The sequence below is a fragment of the Physeter macrocephalus genome, chromosome 20 (assembly GCF_002837175.3).
Source record: "Physeter macrocephalus isolate SW-GA chromosome 20, ASM283717v5, whole genome shotgun sequence".
Classification (NCBI taxonomy): domain Eukaryota; kingdom Metazoa; phylum Chordata; class Mammalia; order Artiodactyla; family Physeteridae; genus Physeter; species Physeter macrocephalus.
In genome coordinates this window covers 29,867,445-29,878,210 of record NC_041233.1, presented here as the reverse complement: position 1 = coordinate 29,878,210, position 10,766 = coordinate 29,867,445, and the positions used below count along the sequence as shown (strand labels likewise).

At 40.5% G+C, this 10,766-nt stretch overlaps 1 long non-coding RNA gene across 1 annotated transcript; it reads right to left on the bottom strand.

Annotated features, from left to right (window-relative positions):
- Window positions 1-177: 177 nt before the first annotated feature.
- LOC114484629 (uncharacterized) lies at window positions 178-9,185 on the bottom strand. Its single transcript, XR_003677762.2, has 3 exons — window positions 9,125-9,185; window positions 1,270-1,393; window positions 178-404 (listed from the first exon to the last, which is right to left on the bottom strand). It is a non-coding gene; the product is annotated as an uncharacterized lncRNA (long non-coding RNA).
- Window positions 9,186-10,766: the final 1,581 nt, after the last annotated feature.

Sequence of the window (10,766 nt, the reverse complement as noted above, 5' to 3'; positions counted from 1 at the left end):
ATAGATATAATTCATTCATTTAATTAATTTATTTATTTACTTACAGTAAATATTTATTTACTTACAGTTATATTGACATATAGCACTGTATAAGTTTAAGGTGTACAGCATAATGATTTGACTTACATCCAATAAAAATTAATTTACAAAAACAAAAAAGAGTTAAATTCTCTGTCTCTTCTAAAAATTCTAATCTAACCTTGCCCCACACAACCAAATTTACCTCTTATTGATCCTGAATCGGAATTTCTGCCCCTCTTAGGCAAATTTCTTCACTAACATTGACCCAAAAGTACATATCCCAACTACTAACCTTTTTCCAAGCCATCACTCCAGCAGAATTCCCTCCCAAATCCTCTCTTCTTTATCTGGGCAGATTGGAAATTCAGGCTCAAGTGGCAACCCTGAGGAGACAGCAATCATTTGAACATTTAGTTTACAAACTAAATTTATACCTCAGTCAGAAATGTGCAACCCCACTCCCCCATTTAAGCTTTACAACAACATACAAAATTTTCATTCTATTTTAGATTTACAAAGGAATAAAATCTGCAGACTGGTTGGAACAGTTTAGAATTCTGCACTCATCTATATCTCTTAGTCCTAGGAAACTGAGTTAAAGCAGAATTGTTCCAGAGCTAAGATATTTGCATATACCTTCTTTTCTCTTTTCCTTCCTTCCTTTTTCTTTTTTCTTTTCTGTTCTGTTTTGTTTTTGTTCCTTCTTAGTCAAGTTCAGTGGTATTCAAATTTTGGTTGCAAAATTCTCAATTTAAGTGTGGGTTTTTTTTTAAAGGATGTTCAAGGCCTAGGTAAGTGTAGGTCACACGCTAGTTTGGGGATGACCCTTAGCAAGATGCACTTCCATAGCCTGAGGCACGTCCGCTGTGAAGAGCAGCCTTTGGAGTCCAGTGTGACCCTGGGCAGGTTTCTTATCTGTTCTCAATCCCATTTGTAAAATGGGGGCCATGAAGGTGGAAATAGTGGGTCCAGGGCTGTTCCACCCTGATCTCTGGCACCCACTCCCTGTCTCACTCAGAGGCAGTTAGCTTGTCCTCGGCATCATTTCCTCAGTCTGCATCATGGTCACCTCCACCAGGTCCTTCGCACTCAGGGACTGTGTCCTATGCTGGGGCTCAAAACTGTTCTCCACTTTCTCAGGGATGAGGGAGCTCTCAGAGTTTGGGGAGGCAGGTCCCAGCCCCTCTTCTCCCTTAACACTCAGCACGTTTTCTACACAGTCTCCCCAGCTGGGCCTTGTTTGCTCACCTCTGGTCCCTCCCAGTCTTGCTCTCTCGTCTGCTTCCCGCCGCCCTGCTAACCTCCTGGCTGGACTTGGGCAAGGCCCTTTCTCTGGACGTCAGTTTCCTCTTCTGGACAAAGATGAATGTGGCTGCAACAGGAGTTGTTACTGCTATTACAAATGTATCCTGTGCTTGTTGTGAAACATCAAATCATTCAACAATGAGAATGTCTAACATAAAGTTCCCAGTTAACATTAGTACCCTCACTCTCATCCTAATCCCTATGCATAACAGTGATTACACCATTAGCAGCTGAATGTGCATTCTTCTAGATTTCAGCTATATATATATAAAATATATATATATAAATAAAATAGTGTATAATATACATGCACACAAACTCACAGACATTCTTTTGTCTGTGATGAGACTGCATTATGCACATTTTTCTGCAGCTTGCTTTCTTTATTCAACAGTAAATCTTGGAGGTAATTCCACGCTGGTGTACATAGATAGAATTCATTCATTTAATTAATTTATTTATTTACTTACAGTAAATATTTATTTACTTACAGTTATATTGACATATAGCACTGTATAAGTTTAAGGTGTACAGCATAATGATTTGACTTACATAATCATGAAATGATTATTGCAGTAAGTTTAGAGAACATCCATCATCTCATATAGATTCAAAATGAAAGGGATAGAGAAAAATTTTTTTCCTTAATGAGAACTCATAGGATTTACTCTCCAAACAACTTTCACACAATATATAACATACAGCAGTGTTAATTATATTTATCATGTTGTACATTACATCCTTAGTATTTATTTGTCTTATAATTGGGATTTGTACATTTTGACTGCCTTCATCCAATTCCCCCTCCAACCACCCGCCATGTCTGGTAACCACACATCTGATCTCTTTTTCGATGAGTTTCTGTGATTGGGTTTTTTGAACTATAATTGACCTACAACACTGTATTAGTTCCTGTTACTCAACATAGTGACTTGATATTTCTATACATTTCAAAATGATCACCATGATAAGTCTAGCTGTCATCTGTCATCATGCAAAGATACTACATAATTATTGACTATATTCCCCACACTGTACATTTCATATTGTTGCAGTAAAAACAGAAATGAGACATTTCTTTTCTGATAAACAAGTAAAATAAGGAAACAATGAACAGGCTGGGGAAATAGCATAAACAGGCCTAAAAGAGTTAAGCAATCCTGGTTATTCTTTAGCTGTTACTACTAACAAACGCTTGTAGCTAGACTTGTTCTTCACAAAGCTGGCTTCACTCTCTGGCTCCATATGAATCACCCTTTGCACCTGGCATTTCTTCTCCCCCTACACTCCCTCGTAGCACTCTTCATTTCAGAAAGAAGGTCACTGGCCAATAACTTCAGGGACACCAGACCCCAGTGATGAGCCACCTGACACCAGCTTTGGCCATGAATTTGCTGAAGAAAAAAAATGCAAGTCCTTCACTGCATTTTTGCAATGAAAAAAGGCTTTGAGCTTTATCACCTACCTGCAAACCATGAGCCCCGGGATAGAAACCTCTCTCTATTCCCAGAAAAGGGGGGGTGCAGTTCTTGAGGCGCTAGCCTGCTGTTACCCCCTTTGCCAGGCAAAGAGTAAAGCCATTTTCCTCATTCCTCCAAAACTCGGTCTCCATATTTCTTTTTGGCATCAGTGCACAGAGAGCCAAGACTTTTGGCATCAATATCTGCCACTCATTTATTCTGCAACTGGAAGTTTGTACCTTCTAATCTCTCTCACCTATTTCTTTCCTCCCCCAACCCCCATCCCCTCTGGCAACCACCTTTTTGTTCTCTGTGTCTATAATTCTGCTTCTATTTTGCTATATTTGTTCGTTTTTCAGATTCCACATATACGTGAAATCAGACATTATTTGTCTTTCTCTGTCTGATTTCTTTCACTAAGCATAATACCCTCTAGGTGGATCCATGTTGTAACAAATGGCAAGATTTCATTATTTTTATGGCTGAGTAATATTCCACTGTGTGTATATACACACACACACACATATATATCATATCTTCTTTATCCATTCATCTATTAATGGACACTTAGGTTGCTTCTGTATCTTGGCTACTGTAAATAATGCTGTAATAAACACAGGGGTGCATGTATCCTTTCTAATTAATGTTTTTGTTTTCTTCAGATAACTACCCAGGAGTGGAATTGCTGGATCATATGGCAATTCTATTTTTACTCTTTTGAGAAATCCCTGTATGGTTTTCCATAGTGGCTACAGATTCAATGCAAACCTTACTAAAATATCAAGAACATTTTTCACAGAACTAGAACAATTAATTCTAAAATTTGTATGGAAACACAAAGACCCAGAATAGCCAAAACAATCTTGAGAAAGGAGAACAAAGCTGGAGGTATTATCCTCCCTGATTTCAAACTATACTACAAAGCTGCAGTAATCAAAACAGTGTGGTACTGGCACAAAAACAAACACATAGATCAAGGGAACTGAATAGAGAGCCCAGAAATGAACCTACACAATTTATGTCGAAGGAGGCAAGAATATACAATGGAGAAAAGACAGCCTCTTTAAAAAACGGTGTGGGGAAAACTGGACAGCTACATTCAAAAGAATCAAACTAGACTACTCTCTCACACCATGCACAAAAGTAAATTCAATACGGATCACAGACTTAAATGTAAGACTCCATTCTAGAAGAAAACATAGGCAATAAGCTCTGTGACATCAGTATTAGTAATTTTTTTTTTGGATATGTCTCAGGCAAAAGAAACAAAAATAAACAAATGGGACTATATCAAACTAAAAAGCTTTTGCACAGTGAAGGAAACTATGAACAAAATGAAAAAGCCACCTATGAATTGGGAGTAGATATTTGTTATTAATATCCAAAATATATGAAGAATTCATACAACTCAATAGCAAAAAACCAAACAAGCTGATTTTAAAATGTGCAGATCTGGATAGACATTTTTCCAAAGAAGACATAGAGATGGTCAACAGACACATGAAAAGATGCTTAACATCATTAATCATCAGGGAAATGAAAATCAAACCACAATGAGTTATCATTTCCCACTGTCAGAATGGCTACTGTCAAAAAGGGAACAAATAACAAGCATTGGCAAGGATGTGGAGAAAAGGGAAATTCATTTACTATAACATTTCCTTAGTATACCATATGTCATCTGTGTGTTTCATTGTCTAAGTGAAACTATAAAGTCAAAGGGTATACACATATAAAATTGTTGTAGACATTGGCAAATGGCCCTCCACAAAGGCTGTACAAATTTATATTCCCAACAACAGTCAATGAGGCTTACATCATGGAAAGGTAGAGCCGTCAGAAGAAACAAATTCGAGGAGACAGGTCATTTTAGGCCCAATGGAGCCTGAAAAGATGATCCTCAGCCCAGAGGACTGGGAGAAGGGCTACCTCCACCAGGCTGAGGATGGGTATATTAGTGACCTCCCCACAAGATACTCATTAGTTACAAAAGGGAAAGCAGTAATTTTGCGATGGAAAAACCTGGCAGACATCACCTTTACCACATCGTCTTTTCAAAGTTAACATTACCAATAATGAGACAGAGCAATATCATTAAGTGTCTTCTGATGTGGTGCACTGGAAGAACACAGCATCACTTGTACGAGAGTCTCAACAAAAATGCATAAACTCAAACTCTTCATGAGAAAAGTTCAAGTTGAGGGACATTCTACAAAATAATTGAACAATATTCTTCAGAAGTGTCAAGGTTATGAAAGACAAAACTCACTAGCTTGGACTCTTAAAACTGTCAAATTATGAGAGACAAAAAAAAGACAGGAGCCGTTCTAGATTAAAGGAGCCTAAAGAGACATGACAACTGAATCAATGCGGGATCCTGGATTGCATCCTGGGCCAGAAAAAGAACAGTAGTGAGACAATTGGCAACATATGAGTAAAGTCTGTAGCTTCTTTAATAGCATTGTATTAATGTTAATTTCCTGACTTTGATAATTCTACTGCAGTTCATAAGATGTTAATATGTGGGAAAGCTGGTGAAAAATATTCAATAACTCGCTGTATTATTTTTGTAAATCTAAACTTCTTTCAAGACAAAAAGTTTTTTTAAAAAAAGAAGAAGAGGGTTGGCATGATTGAGTCATCCTTCAGCCAAAAACCCTGCCAGCACCTCTGCCTACAGCACAAAGGCTGACTCTCCTGAGAGTGGCATTCGAGTCTCTCAATAATGTGGCCAAACATCCCCCCAGATTTATGGCTCCCCACTCTCCTGTAACCCACTCACACCCCACTAATCTCCATGGCACACAGTACATCTTGGTAGAAAAACCCTACTCATGTTCAAAGGCCCCCTTCATGGGGCCTTAACTCTGCACTTACTTCAGGAAGCAGAGTCAGCAGCTGGCTCTTACTTGGTCAGCAGTTGACTTTCCTGACTCCCTGTGTAATAGGGAACAACAAATCTGACTCCATATTGGATCTGTTTCTTTTTCTTTAACCTTTGTATTCTACCGCTTTTGCTACAAGTTAATCACTAAAGGGATGTGGTCTATACCTTAAAGTATACATAATAGCCCATCTCTGAAAACCCTGCCTCCCATGCCTGAGGGTTAAGCTAAAATACCTTTGCTTAAGCTCACAGGAAACATCCTGACCAAGCCCACCTGTGAACGGCTTCAGGAATGAAGAAATTAACAAATCCCCTCCGAAGTCTGGCCAGAACCAGGAAATATATCTCCTTTTTTTACTTTACATCCTCACCTCCCCCTCTTTGTTCCATAAAAGAAACTAGCATCCAAACCTGGGCAAGATGGTTCTTTGGGAAACTAGTCCATGTGGTCTGCTGGCTTTCTGAATAAAGTCACTATTCCTTGCCCCCAACAACTCCTCTCTCGAATTTATTGGCCCTGAGGGCCTCTGCAGGCCTGTGCGTTGCTCACACCCTTTCTACCCTCAGGGAACTCCCAACCTGCAGATAAATAAGGTGACGAAACAGCAGTGACCAGCTCAGGAAAGCTCCTCAGAGGCAGGCAAGGAAATGCACATTTTCTGCCATGAGGTAGGAGTTATTGTTACCCCCTCTTTGCAACAATGACCTAGCTGGGGAAACAACATAAACAGGCCTGAAAGAGTTAAGCGATCTTGGTTATCCTTTAGCTGTTACTACTAACAAATACTTGTAGCTAGACCTCCTCCTTCACAATGCCGATTGCTCTCTGACTCCATGTGAATCACCCTTTGTACCTGGCATTTCTTCTCCCCCTACACTCCCTTGTAGCAGTCTTCATTTCAGAAAGAAGGTCATGGTGATAACTTCAGGGACACCAGACCCGGCTGCTGAGCCACCTGATGCCAGCTTTGGCCATGAATTTGCAGAAGAAAAGAAATACAAGACCTTAATTACTTTGAGCCTTATCACCTACCCCAGACCAGGAGCCCCGGGCTATATAACCCTTCCCTATTCGCCAGGGAAAGGGGCACAGTTCTTGGGGCACTAGCCTACTGTGTTTCCCTTTTGCCCGGCAGAAGAATAAAGCTACTCTTTTCTACTGCCTCCAAACTGTCTCAGTATTTCTATTCGGCATTGGTGGACAGGGAGCCAAGATTTTGGCATCAACCACATTTAAAGGACCAGCTTGCCCTCCCTCAGGGAGTGAGCAAGGTACACCCATTACTTGTTCTCACTCCCTCCTGCTGCAGCACAAGTCCCAGTAAAGCCTTGCCTGAATTTCTTGTCTGGACTCTTATCAATTTCTATTGATTAAAGAGTCCAAGAGCCCAGGCCAGTACACAAGGAGTGTTCTCGGTTTATATATTACCCCAACTCCGGTCTCAAGGAGCAAAATGAGATCATCTCCCTAGAGAACATTGCAGACAAGGTTCTCACAGAACTAGGGGAAATGCCAACTGACTACCTACCCTCCCAAGCCCACAAGGATCCCAGAGTCATATGTGAACACATTCTTGGGAAATGTCTATGGCTTTAACAATGAACTGAATTGACACTGAGCAATGTGAATCTGTGCAAAAATATCTCAAAACTGAGCAGGTGGACCCCGTTAGGCTGTTCTCCTCCACCTTTAATGTAGTTCATCACACTTCAAAAAACACTGGGTGGGAAACTGCTCTTGTCAACCTCTGGGATAACCACAGAACCCTGCTCACAGTACCAGCTGACATTAACTAAGAAACAAGCATGTGGTGCTTGCAACAGCGCTTGATGCAAAGTCGGAATCAATGAATGTCAGCATCAATGAATGTTGGCCTTTATGACTATAATTATTGATATGATAGTTGTTAACATTAGGCCTCTACCCCCATCCCCACTTCACTCCTCCCTGTACCCAGCAGATTTCCCTATCTTCCTACATCTTCCCCTACCTGGGAGAATGTGGGACTGCTTGCCAGAAAGGGGGTAGATTTTTTTTTTTAAAAAAACAAAAATCTTCTTAAATCTCACCTTGTTAGGCCCCCCACACCTTCCATCCCCTACAGAGGCATCTATAGCCACACTCCACTGGTTCACTCTCTCTGCCTGTAACTTGTGTGGCCCTGGGCTAGCAGCCCTGCTCCATCTGTGCCGAGAGGGGGTGGCCTGGCCCACACGGGGCTGAAGGCTGCCTGGAACTGGTCTTATCTAAACCAAGACATGAAGACAAGGAGGCTTTGTATGGCTCCAACCCTCCCAGCCACTGAGGCCCGTTCAGTGGGTGGTCCCTCTCTCCCGCCTCCAGCCCCAGAGGGAGGGCCAGCCCCTACTTCCTGTTTGTCTTGGCCCCTTGCCTGTGGGTGCGGGCTAGGAGAACAAACCCTGCCAGATGCCCTCTGCCCCCATTTTCCCCACAACACGGCCAGGCTGGGAGGTCGTGCAAATCCTGCAGCATTTCCTATGGGGGCACTGGCACCCTGGGAGCAAATCCTCACATTTCTATGTGACCTTAGGCCACCACCTAACTTCTCCAAGCCTCACACTGTGTGTGTTCACCGTGGATCTTGGTGCTACCTGCCAGGGTGACAGGAGCATTAGAGGAAAGCTTGCACATTATGGCACTTCAACTATGCAGGCAGTTAGGGGTCATCTCCCCCTAACTGCTTAAGGACTTGCCACTCTGAGCCCCCAAATACCCGATTTGTCCTCTTCCACTTCCACCTCCATCTCCCTCCAGATTTCCTCACTACCTAGTTACTCACCTGGGGCCTGATAATGCTTAAGAGAGTGAGTTTTAGAATCAGATCCACCTGCCTTCCAACCTGGGATCTGCAGCTCTCTGACTTAATCAAATATATCTTATCTGAAAAGGAGATAAAGACACCTTCCTTTTAGGCTTCTTGGGGCAAGCATTAAATGAAATAACACATGGACAGCCTGAGCACAACCTGTTTAAAAGAAGTTTAGCAAAAATCAGAGTAATAATAATGATACTTAATTGTCATCAGTCCCAACTGGCCACCAACTTGTTTTGAGGCCCAGCGTATGGTTGGCATATTTCCCTAGTTTCCCCTATTTTTAACTTCATTGGTCATTTCTAGAGAACAATGGAAGGAGGACATTAGCAAACTGGGTCCTTATCATCCTGCCCAGAAGTTTTCCTTCATATGTTTGGGCTGTGGCTTCTGTTGGTATCAGGAAATAAATTGATTGTCAAACACTTATCTTAAATCCAGCCCACTTATTAATTCAAGTAGTTCTTTTAGCTCTACTGGACTTTTTGAAAAAGCAATTGAATCTTCTACTAATATCAGTATTTTGTTTCCTTTACGATAACTCTTCTTTTCACTAGTACTTTATTGCATCATTCAGACCACAGATAATTAACTGTGGTGATGGATGGTGTCTTTACCTCATTCCTGGCTTCATAAAGGATGCCATTCTCCTTTCTCCTGCAGGTATGTGCAAATCAGCTGTGTAAAGTAAAAGTAGTTATCATATGAAGAAAATGTAATTTTATTTTCTTTATTTCTACCTCTTAAGAGTTTGTTGTTGTTTTTAAGTCTGGGATGGCTATTTAATTTCATCAAATAATAGTTTCAGTATTTATTGAAATGATAAGCTTATTTTAGTTTTGTTTCTCTGACCTTATAACAGACATGATGGCGAGAGATTTTTTTGGACCTCCACTTGGGAATGAATAGCTAAACCAACAATTTGTTTTATGTTCAAATCAGTGGCTAAAGGATGGACTATGCAATAAAGAGCAGGCTATTTAGATGTCCATGTGGGAAAATAATTTAAGCTTGAATCGTTCCTTGGAACCACATAAAAATTCTAGAAGTATTAGAGGTTACACCTTTAAAAAAACTTTAAGCTATTTGAAGAAAATGTTGGAAAATACTTTTATAGTCCTGATGTGAGGAATCATAAGCAACTTGTAAAATCTAGAAGCCATAAAAGAAAATATTGAGAAATTTGGCTACCTAAATATCTAAAACTTCTGTATGATGAAAGATATCACAAAGAAAGTTAAAGACAATAGAAGAATGGAAAAAAACATTGCCAACATATATATCAGGCATTACTGGATTAATAATCAGAATATGTAAAGAAAAGAGGGAAAAATAGAAAAAAGTATTAGACTAGGCAAATAAAGCTCATCTTCACTCAATAAATAGCATGTAAATAGAAGCAAAAAGGTAACATTTTTTTCATCATCAGACTGTCAAAATATCAAAAGATAAATATTCAGTGTTGGAGAATGTACAGGGCGGCCAAATCTACAACTTCAGCTCCTCCCACTCCAGACGTATTTTATGTAAATAGCGCCCCCTGCAGCACAGCTCCAACATAGACTACAATGTAACTGGGTGCACCTTGGAGCCTTGCTCTCAGTGCCCCGCCCCTCCTTTGGGCTTAGTAAGAGCTTTTGGCATATCTAGCAAAATGTAAAAGGCCCTCTGAATCACTGATTCCTCTTCCAGGAATAAGGCCTTTCAGAAACACAGAATTATGTAATATATACATAAAGATATGTGCAAAAGGATGTTCACTGAAGCATGCTTTATATTGGAAAAATCACAAGGAAACAAACTCCATGTCCATCAACAGGGGATCATCTGGACAAATAATAGTGCCTTCAATCATGAGATATTTTGCCTGTCTCAGATTTAGGTGTACTAACATAGAATGATCTTTAAGATTTGGTGTTATGACTGAGATGAACATGAAGGTGAAAGCAAATCCCAAAAATATATTATTCAATCCTATGTTTATATATTTGTGTCTGAATTTATATTAGATGGATAGGGAATGCACAGACAAGGAACTGGAAGAGTCCACCAAACTGAGGGAACTTGACTGGAATTGAGACAGGCTGGGGACCTTTGCTGCAGTGCTTGCACCTGTTCGAATGTCTCCTCCAGCAACATAATACAAAGAAACTATACGGGACTAAAAATAACTGCGTGCATGGGCAGTTGGGGCAAATTAAGAACAACAAGATACAAAAGGACCAAAAACCCACTGCCACTTCTGAGGAACCGGGAGCA